This window comes from Prosopis cineraria, unplaced genomic scaffold (genome assembly GCF_029017545.1).
Source record: "Prosopis cineraria cultivar Desert tree isolate PC_DT_omini unplaced genomic scaffold, ASM2901754v1 PC1, whole genome shotgun sequence".
Taxonomy (NCBI): domain Eukaryota; kingdom Viridiplantae; phylum Streptophyta; class Magnoliopsida; order Fabales; family Fabaceae; genus Prosopis; species Prosopis cineraria.
The window spans coordinates 22,011,902-22,022,033 of record NW_026555332.1 but is presented as its reverse complement, the minus strand read 5'-3'; positions in this window follow the sequence as shown (position 1 = coordinate 22,022,033).

Genomic DNA, 10,132 nt, shown 5'->3' with positions numbered 1-10,132 from the left:
AAATGTGGCGAATAAGATAAAGTCATATGTCTGCGCAGCCCAATCAATAGTTCAAGTCACACACTCCCACAATCCTTTTTTGGCTTTGAAGAATTCCCTTCAACTATTCGTGTCTGTCAAATAAATAATCCAATTTTGTGAAGTTGAAGGGAAATATCCAAATACATGTCTTATTATTTTAAATAAGACATATTTGTAGCAATGAAATACTATTGTTCTCCTCCCCCAAATGGTAAATGATTGATTCAAAATATCTATGATCCATATTCTCTAAAAAGGACCAGAAATGCCTTGCTTACGTATCATTGGAAAGTGCATTAACATAAATACGACAGTAAGAAGAGGTAATACAAAAGTGTGTAAACTATAAAAACGAGTCAAGGTAGATTGGCCCACACTAGCACTTCCATGTAATAACTCTACCAAAGATGATCCTATTACAGGAATAGCTTCAGGTACGCCAGTTACAATTTTTACTGCCCAATAACCAATTTGGTCCCAAGGTAAGGAATAACCAGTTACACCAAAGGATGCGGTCAATACAGCCAAAACTACACCCGTAACCCAAGTCAATTCGCGAGGTTTTTTAAAACCATCGGTGAGATACACACGAAAACTAAGAACATCTTCAAAACTTAAGATTGCTCACAAAACAAAACTCTTTTTTTTTTTCAAAAACACCCTTTCCCCCACACTTAAACAATGCATTGTCCCTAATGCATGCAAAATCATGATAGAAAGAATAAAGTTCAAATTTGTAATGCATGTAAAAGTGCAAGAAAAATAGTCATTTTTTTAAAAACAAAGAGAAAACAAACAACAAAGAGAAAACTAAAAATAAAAACCTAATCAATGACAAGAATTTTTTTCAAAATTTTTGTTTTTTTTATTTTACCTACTGGAATAGGTCATATCTCCCCCCACACTTGAACTCAAAATGATATTCACAAACACAAACACAAGTAAAGAAAGGGTGTGTACCACATGTATGCAATAGTGACAGCAAGCACATCCCAATAAGTGCTCCACTTGTGTGATTTGTAAATCAGCCAAAACAATCAAAAAGGGAATAGGAAGGAGAGATACAACCTTTAAAGAGCTCAAGGAGGATCTTTATGGTGGAGGGCCTCAAGTTGAAACCTCTTCTTGTGATCTCTTTGATGGGTGCCCTCCTTCCTTAAAGAAGAAATCATAAGAAAAATGTAGAGATGTGACATAGAAGCATCCAAGTATCTAGCACACCCAAGAAAATCTAGCAAGCTCAAATCATCATATAACAAGTAAGATGTGCTAGAAAACTTAGAAATCACATCCCCACACTTGGGGTAAGGCACGTGGTTAGTTCTTAGTGGCATATGAAATGTAAATTTTCTAACTAAGAACTCAAAGGTGGCATCATCAAAATAATCATCTAAATTCACAAAATGAAACTCAACTCCACCAAGTTGGGGAGGAGTAAAATCATGCAAATGGATACCAAAATCATCTTTAGCTCTGAAAATCAAATCAATAGGTGCATAAGACTCAAAAGTGCTAGGAGTTAAATGCAAAAAATAGTATATATGGAATCCTTAAAATCAAATAAAAAGGACTCATGCTCAGTATCATCCAAAGTACAAATCATATCATGAGAGTGAAAGTAATCATCAACATAAAAAAAGAAACTCTCAAGATGTGAAGCATCAATATGAAACTCAGTTCCTATTGCACTTTGGTGCTCATCATGAATCTTGATCTCCCTCTCCAATGCTTCACCTAAATTATCAAAACAAAAACTCTTCTCTACACAATGGTCAAGATCAAGTGAAACATCAAAAGAAAATGTGGCATAATCAACACTATCATTAATGAAAGAACATAGAGTATCACCACAATCTAATGAACTAGAGCCAACAGAATGAGGTGCACTCTCTAAGCCACAAATATAAGGAGAATCATACTCAAGCAAAGATATAGACTCATTTAATGAAAATGTGAAAGTAGACAAGTCTATGGAATCATCAATCAAAGTGGTTCCTAATGGTGGTGTAAAATCCATAACACCTTCTTCTTCTTCATCCTTAGATACTTGAACACCTGAAACAGCACAAGAAGAACTTTTCCCCATACTTGGAGAAGGATTAGGTGCACAAAAGTAATAATTATCATAAATTTCAGAATTCATCAAATTAGTGAAAGACAAGTGATGTGGTGTCATGTCACATGAAAGAGAAGAACTAGAGCCATCATAATGTACCGAAGCACTAACATTACTTGACTTAATCAATGGTGCACAAGAAATTCCAGAATTATCATCCAAATCATGCAATTCATCCAAAGTAATTAAATCACACAAAAGAAGCAATAGTATGATCATGAATGGAACTAGAAATGTCATGTGCTTCAATGTGATCAATATGAGATGAATCATGCATGCCAATCATATTCTCATACTCATGTGAATGCAAATTATCAAAATCCTTAAAATTAGACAGAATATCTTTACAATTGACACAAGTAAACTCATGGGTGCAAGAACATGTAGAATCAAGCAAGGAATCATTAATCTCACAAATAGGAAGCATGGAGACCTCATCAACAAGTACATCCTCAATAATATCAATGAAATGAAGGTTATAAGTCACAAAACAATTTTGCATGCTATCAAAAATGTTAAATTCAATTTTCTTATCTAAAAACTCCATGGTGAGTTTACCTTCTTTCATATTCAAAATGGTACTTGAAGTCATTATAAAAGATCTCCCAAGGATAAGTGTGCCTTGGCCTCCTTCTTGCATATCCAACACATAGAAATCTGCTAGAGAAACCAAGTCTTTCACCTTTACTAAGATGTCTTCCAAGAATCCCTTGGGCTTTCTAGTGCTCCGGTTAGCTAGTTGCAAGATGACACTACAATCTTGTAGACCACCAAGATTAAGGGAAGAATAGATATGAGTGGGCATAACATTGATGGCTGCCCCAAGATCAATCAAGGCCTCTTGAACAAACACATTACCTATTTGATAAGGAATGGTACAAGCCCCCGGATCTCTACACTTTAGAGGAAGTTGTGGCTTAAAGATAGCACTCACATTAGGACTCATTTGAATTGTAGCTAATGGTTTGAATCCTATTTTATTAGTGGACAACTCCTTCAAAAACTTTGCACACTCAGGCATGCTTTTTATCATGTCAAGAAGTGGTATGTTCACTTCCACATTCTTTAACATATCAAACACATCTTGCTTATTTTCTTCTTACCCCTTCTTAGCAAATCTAGTCAAGGCCTTAGGGAATGGCATATCCCTTGGAATAGGGTCTCCAATTTGATATTCTTTCGGAGGCTCTCTTCTTCCCAACACCTTTTTCTCTTTAGACTTGCTTGAATCATTCTCATTTGCCTTGGAAGAGGGATGAACCGTGGCTATTCTAGCACTGTCTTGGTCTTGATTTGAGCTCAATTTTACTTCTTTTGCTTGAGCATTCAGGGCTAATCTTGCCCCATTTGCATCCCCAACTACAATCTCTTCAATAGAGTCATCGTCATCATTAATCATTTGAGGATTATTAGAGACAAGAGGCGTGCTATCACAAGGCACAAGGAGAGGCGTGCTTTCATCAAAAGCTTGAGGATTTCTTGAAGAATCAACAAGAGGCGTGCTGTTACAGAAGTTAGAAGCACTTGGACTAGCATTTAGAACTCTTCCACTCCTCAACTCAATAGCACAAATATTCTTTAGATTGATAACCAGTTGAGTTGGGAGCTTTCCACTTCCTCGAGCTTGACTAATACTATTTGAATTTCCAAATTGTTGTACCACCAAATCAGTACTTTGTTGTTTTGATTCAAGATTCTCCAACCTCTTGATCAACATATCCAACTTAAAATCACCATTAAAAATATAAGAATCCATCTTTTGGCTAAAGTTGCTCATGGTGTTCTCAAACTTCTCAAGGTATGAGTGTATTTGGTTATCACCCCCACCATCTTGAATAGAGAAGGGTTGGATATCCTCTAAGTTGCCTCCATAACTAAAAATAAGGTGTTGCATCTAACTTGGATTGTAGTTGCTCCCATAATTATCCTCAAATAAATTTATGTCCCATTGATTGTTTTGAAAGTTGTAGGGCCTTTGTCGTTAATAAACAGCCCCAACATCATGATTTCCATAGGCACGCATGCAAGTAGAAGTGGTATGCATGATAGAGTTGCAAATCCCACAACTTGGAGCCTTAATAGCCTTGGACATGAAGGAGACTTGAGGATGAGATGGACTAGCAATGGATCTGTGTAGAAAATCAAGTTGAGCAAAAATGTCCTCAAGTTGAGCAGTAGGCCTATCATAATTATTAGCATGAAAGTACCCAGCCATATTATCCAAAAATCAATGAATTTTCAACCAAAGTGTTTAAAGAAGAAGAATATGCCCTTGCAAGTTCTACAAGACTTATATAGCTCAGAACAAGCAAGAAATGATACTAGAATTAAGAAAAAATCAAAAATACAAAACTAGGCAAAATTATGAAAAACTGGCAGAATTGAAACACACTGAAGCAGTATTTTTGTAAATTTTTTCTGAAAGTGAAAAAGACAAAATTAGAAAAAACTCAAAATAAAAAATTAAAGCTAAAACATTGTATTAAATGCAAGAATTTTCCTAAACAAAATTTCCATGCAGGTAAAGAGATATGCTCATCCAAAGTCAGCCCTGTCTGCTTGGAATGTCACTGGGAGTCAAAAGTGGATCTTATGTGGTTGTTCAGTGCACAACTCTTTGGTCCTAAATCAAATTGAGCTAAAATTTTTACTTGAAACTTTTAACACATAGAAGGTTATATAGTCCAATTTTCAAGCAAAAATTCATAGTCAATGCTTCCCAATATTTTTTCGAATTAGGGTCTTTAGCACTAGAAATTCCAGTGAACCCTGTTTCAGTGAAGCAAAAATTCAACCAAATTAATGGCCAAATTAGCAATTGTGTTTGACAAAAAAAATGTTTCTAAGATAACCAGGAACATAATAAAATAAGAATCAGCTTAAAATGATATGTCTAGCAAAAATTATACTTGTCTAAATTTTGTGCAAAAATTCTGGGCAAAGCAAATTCTCATAGCTTGCTGGCACTTAAGCTAACCTTGTTAGTTTTGGAACTCACATCCAAAATTAATGTTGTAGCACCAAAATCCAGTAGCAACTTGACCAATAAGATGACCAAATGCTTAAATAACAAATGTTAGCCACTACAAGCACTAATTCTAGAATTCACAGAAATGAAAGACAAATTAAAAACAACAATTGAAACAACAATTTGTATGGCTAGTTGCTCCCCAGCAACGGTGCCAATTAATGAAGCCCTAAGTCGGTTTAGGCCATCAAATAAAACTAGAATGTAGTTATAAGCATTCTAAGTCATCTCCCTAGAGAGCAATGCATACAAATTTTTGGTTCAAATGCCAACAAGTTAAAGGAATGAAGATATGATTCAGCTATGTCTAAATTGCTAAAATTAGATGTTTGTAATTTTTGATTTGAATGTGATGAGATGAATGAATGAGATGATGAGCTCAAGTTAGAATCCCTTGTGATAATCCATGAATTCCAGAATTGCAACCACATATATATGACAATTAGCTTAATGAAGAACACTCTAAAACCTTCAAAGTGTTGTGAAATATTGAATCCAATGATCACTAAAGAATTTAAGCTAAGTGAAGTGAAATTAACAATATAATTCAGCCTTGTTCATAGCCACTAAATTTAGACCAAATCAAATGGTAGAAAAACCTCTCAAACCAAATTCATATAGACATACATGGATCTAGCTTGAAAGATAAAGAAATCTGAACAAGAACATCAAGAATATATGAACACTTTCAAGAACATTCAAATGAATTCATAAATTTCAGAACTAAAACACAATATTAAATCTCAATTCAACATCCACAACTTCAATCTAAAAAGAAAATGGAATCAAAATCACTAACGTAACAGCCACTGAAATTTGACTCCATAAGAAGAGTAGAAGAAATTGTAGAATTGAAAATACAAGTGAGGAAAACAAATATGGGAATCCTAAATCACAAGTTCATCTTTCTTGGAGCTCTAAATGATTAGCCACTCATGCTCCTCTCTATCACTTGGTTGAGTTCTTGAGCTTGAGAAGCTTCCATGGATGAATGAAGATGAAGAAGTTGCAATTTGAAAATCTGGACAAGAGATGGACGAAAATACAAGCTGGAATGGAGAAAAAAGTGGACAAAAATCTGAATAGAGAACGAATAATGATCTGGACCAAGCGTTGATGATGGAAGATGAAGAACTGAAATCTAAAAAATGGATGAACAGTACTGGACGAAAATGAATGAAGAAGAAGAGAGAAAAATCTAGAAAAATCTGGCAAGTGAAGGTGAAGAATGAATATGAAATGAAAAATAAAGGATTAAGTATGTGTGGAAAATGTGAGTGGTGATAAAACCAAAGTGGATGGTGATAAAAACAAGGAAGGTCTAGATCTGAAGTGAGCTGAAAAAATGGACAAAAATAAGCTAAAATGGGAATAAAAATGAGATGAAAAATGTGGCAAGGGACATGTGAACATGTGTGGGAAATGTGACTGCTCCTTAGGCTCCCAATCAGCTGCCACATGTCCTCCCATTAAATCTGATCATGTCACACCTCCCATGCCTGTTCTTCACTTAATGATGTGTCCCTCAATGCTTCCCAGGTTCCTTTGATTTTTTATTTAATTAATTCTCCCCAATTAAATCTAAATAATGGTGCCACATCATCCCTCAAATAATTTTGGAATTTGTGCCTAACAACCCCTAAATTCTTCATCTTTATTTATTTGCTATCTCTTGAATTTCTCCAAGCATGTTGACTAGCCCTTTATCCTTGATTCCAAAATTGCCCTTACAAAAATCTAAAAATAAAAATGGAAGACTAAATAAATTCTAAAAAGAAAATTAAAAAGGAAGAAAATGAGAATTTATGCCCAAATATCCAATCAAGCATCTTAAAGTTTCAAAACAACCACCAAATAGCATTATTAGGGTCTATGAAGTGAATGTGTAAAACATAGCTAAAAATTGAGAACAAACCCTAATATGCACTATTTGGTGCCAAAAATCAAGTGTATAACATGTAAAATATAAAGTAGATGAAGTACGTAGGCCTCAGAGTCCAATTCTAAGTCAAGTCCTCCCTTATAAATAAATAAATATTCCCCAGTTTAGTATTATTATTTTTTAAAACACGTGACTAAGAAAGGGATAATTAAAATAACCTTAAAATCGTATTAATTTAGTACAACAAACTTCAGGTAAGCGTTCTCATGGACCGGTGTTGTGGGGTGCCTAAAACCTTTCCCATACTCAATCGACTCCCGAACCTATTTTTTATTTTCGCAGACCATCCTTATTCTCCTTTAAATGATTTCCCAAGATTTTCCTCAAAATTTTAATGGCAACTCTCATTTCTTTGGTCTTCTTTCTGAAGGCCAGAACCTTCGCTCTCGCGTGCCATCCGCATCGCATTTTCGAGTGCAACAGCTACAAACACAAAAAAAAACCAAAATTCATAAAGAAATAAGAATTTTTACATGTTATTAATGACTATTATCTTTATACTTAAAGAAATGTCAAAATTCATTAATATTTGTTGAGGTGGCATAATTCAACACCTATCATTACAGTGTGGCTTCTCTTGTCCATTTCTAGTTCACATTGTCTCCTTGTCAGTTAGCATGACATGGAACAATAAATTTCTCCAACTCCAATGGTCTAACATGAAGATGAATGAACTTGACAAGGTGTTTGCTAAAAGGCAACAAAAAAAAAGGAAGGAAGGAGATCAAAGAGGATGTGTTGAAGGATAGGGAAATAAATAATAAAAGAATAAGCATGTGAATCATATGGGATGCAATGACTGAATAGCACCTGCTAATGTTTGGTAGCTTGGAAGATTCAAACACGGGACAAATCTTGAAGAAAAGGGGCAACCAACTTAAAGTTGCCGTCTTTTTTTATGGTCCTTGACTTGCAAAAATTATGAAGATTATACAGCCAGCTAGTATTATTACAACCTTGTACCTTTTCTTCCTGAATGTATGATGAACTTTGTTCTAGGTCTGAGCAAATGGATGACAAGCTTCGCTCTAGATTTGAGTGAGTAGATGATGCAAACAGCAGATTGGCTAGAGCTTCAAATGGATTAGGTAGATCTGGATGAAAAACAGCAAAATCATGCTGAAATATGGGCGAATAGACTAGGTAAGGCAATGGAGAAAATGAGAGGAAATTATCAGCGTGAGTTGAAAATGAAAATGAAAAAAGAAGAAAAGCATTAAAAAGAAGCATATATGATAGGCTTTTACATCCTTATCATATATAGTTATACAAGAATAAATGATAGGTGTTTGAATACCCATCATTTATTCCCAAATAAATGACAGGTATTTTTAAGACCCATCATATATTGTGAAAACTTTAAATGACAGGTGTTTGAAACAGACCCATCATTTAATGTTTAAATTTTAAAAAAATCAAAAAATTAAACTTTAAATTATGGTTATTTCAAACACCTATCAATTATTGTGAAGACTTTAAATGACAGTTTTTTGAAACACCCATCATTTAAAGTTTAATTTTTTTTATTATTTTACTAATTAGAATTTGCAAGGTTATATGATAGGTGTTTCAAACACCTGTCATTCAAAGTTGTCACAACAAATGATGTGTGTTTGAATACACCTGTCATCTAAAGTTTATGTTTCTTTTCAATTTTTTAAAAAACTTTATATGATGAGTTTTTCAAATACCTGTCATTTATTTTAAAATAATAAATGATGTCATTTATTTTCTAACTATCACTCGTCTCACCTTTATATGACATATTTTTCAACTATAATTTTTTTTTGCATCTTATATTTATATTTTTGTGTGGCAATTGAAAAAGTGATTTTGATTCAGCTTTAACTAGGACTGAACTACTGTAAGTCTATAATATATAATTATGTGACGGAAAAAACTATGAAGAAATTGGAAGGATTCAATGAGATTGGGTTAAGATTTAGTTGTGAACATGTTGTGAATGTGAAAATATGAAAATTTATAGTGAATTTGTGGTAAATATGGTGAAAAGTTGCCTAATGTGTAAATGAGTTGTTGAATAGCCAAATTTTAATAAGATGATTTATAAATGAAATAAAAAATATCTTTTCTTTTAACTTTGTAAATAAGATAAGAAGGTGTAATATATACCAAAGCGTTGAAATGTCAGCGGCGCCGTTGCATTGCGTAACACTTTTTGTTAGTCGATTAATTATGATTTAATTAATTTTCAAAGTTTGGATGGAATCCAATTGACGTTATAATAAGACAGGTGAAAATGAGACATAAATAAATAAACATCGATTTCAATTTTTTATTTATTTTATATTTTTTGCTGCATTTGAACTGAATGAATGAAGACGATGCAAAGCAACACCCCGGTCATTTAATGTTTAAATTTTAAAAAAAATCAAAAAATTAAACTTTAAATTATGGTTATTTCAAACACATGCCAATTATTGTGAAGACTTTAAATGACAGTTGTTTGAAACACCCATCATTTAAAATTTAATTTTTTTTATTATTTTACTAATTAGAATTTGCAACGTTATATGATAGGTGTTTCAAACACCTGTCATTTAAAGTCGTCACAACAAAAGATGTGTGTTTGAATACACCTGTCATCTAAAGTTTATGTTTCTTTTCAATTTTTTAAAAAACTTTATATGATGGATTTTTCAAATACTCGTCATTTATTTTAAAATAATAAATGATGTCATTTATTTTCTAACTATCACTCGTCTCACCTTTATATGACATATTTTTTAACTGTAATTTTTTTTTTTGCATCTTATATTTATATTTTTGTGTGGCAATGTATGTGTATAGGTTTTATGCATTAAGGTTATTTTGATCCAAAAAATAAATTTTTGAGAAAATGTATAAAAAAATTTGACAAAATGTATTTCAAGTGCAAAAAAAGAGTGGTTAAATTAGTTTTTTCAAATTCATTTTAGTTTGGAAATAATTAAATAAAAGTTGACGCTTTTTGTTGACTTTCTCAAATGTGCTCTCATTACTTGGACATTTTTAATAAATTCTC